The 1,342-nt window shown below is 45.3% G+C and overlaps 1 pseudogene; it reads right to left on the bottom strand.

The window, feature by feature from the left end:
* Nucleotides 1-636: 636 nt before the first annotated feature.
* LOC102820227 lies at nucleotides 637-1,161 on the bottom strand (annotated as a pseudogene).
* Nucleotides 1,162-1,342: the final 181 nt, after the last annotated feature.

Genomic DNA, 1,342 nt, shown 5'->3' with positions numbered 1-1,342 from the left:
CTCTTGAAGTTCTTTGTCAATGTATGTTTGCAGTCATTTCTGTATCACCTTTAGTAAAACTTTACTCACTTGGGTTATCAAACAGGTTGTCAGATGATTTCGCATTCCGATGGGTCACCTGTCTTTGGAATGGGCACAAATACAGATCTCTTCCAATCAGTTGGCCAGATAGTTGTCTTCCAGATTTCTTGGCAGAGATGAGTGAGTGCCTCCTGTGCCGCCTCACTTTCTTGAAAGATTTCAAGTTTGTATTCCATCAATTCCTGGTGCCTTGTTCTTTGCTAATTCCTTCAATGCACCTTGGACTTCCTCCTTCAGTATCATTGGCTCTTGATCATATGATACCTCTTGAAACAGCTGAACATTAACCATTTCCTTTTGGTACAGTGATTCTGTGTATTCCTTCCATCTTTTGATGCTTTCTGTCTGCATCATTCACTAATTTGCCCAGAGAAGGCAATGATTGAAATCTCTTCATGTTTAGAAGAGCACAGGAATATACATAATAACCCAGTGTAATCACACACACACCTTTGTCCAGCACACAGGTAGTCAGAAACTGTCATGACAGTGGTTGGGTTTGAATCAGAGTGGGTGGGAAAAGCTTTCAGTTGACCAAAAACAGAGGACCAACTTTCAAATGTCTTTTCCAGAAGTTTCTGATGTTCGACTTAGGAGAGATGAACAGCATTTAGTGACGGCATCCCTTGCATACGGGATGTATGATGAGCTGTACCAGGTCAGAGTCTTGTGCAGTATGCAGAAGAGCAGGGCCAGCCCCTTCTTGTGCCACCAGAACGCCGCACACAGGCTGAAGATGAAGCACAGAATCACAAGAATCGTTGCCAGCAATCTTGTGGTTTCAAACATTTTCTTCAGTTGCTTCACTGGTCCCATTAAAAAGCACATACTGGCCAATGCAACTATATTCCCAAGGGTATAGAACACTGCAAAAAGCTGAATGCTGTGGTGGAGCGCCACAGCAAACCATTGCCCAGGGATGGAGCAGAGGATACCATGCACAAAGCACATGACGAACCACCTCTGTCTGGTGCTGAAACTGAGGGTTGAGGCATCCAGGACCTGCGAGGTGAGGTCCCGCTCCTCGTCATCCTTTATACTCAGCACCTGCTGCAGCTTCTCCATGGCCCTGTTCTGGGGCCGCACCCGTGGCTATGAGCTTGCCAGCCCACCACGCTCACCCCGAAACCCACTCCCTGGCCTTGTTTTGACTGATGATATGGAGCTTTTGCATCGTCTCTATGCAGATGTAGTCAATTTGATTTTTGTGTATTCCATCTGACGATGTTTAAATGTATAGTCATCTCTTATGCTGTCTAAA

This window comes from Chrysochloris asiatica, unplaced genomic scaffold, assembly GCF_000296735.1.
Source record: "Chrysochloris asiatica unplaced genomic scaffold, ChrAsi1.0 scaffold00290, whole genome shotgun sequence".
Taxonomy (NCBI): domain Eukaryota; kingdom Metazoa; phylum Chordata; class Mammalia; order Afrosoricida; family Chrysochloridae; genus Chrysochloris; species Chrysochloris asiatica.
Note: the sequence above shows the minus strand (reverse complement) of the source record. Positions and strands in the feature narration are given on the sequence as shown.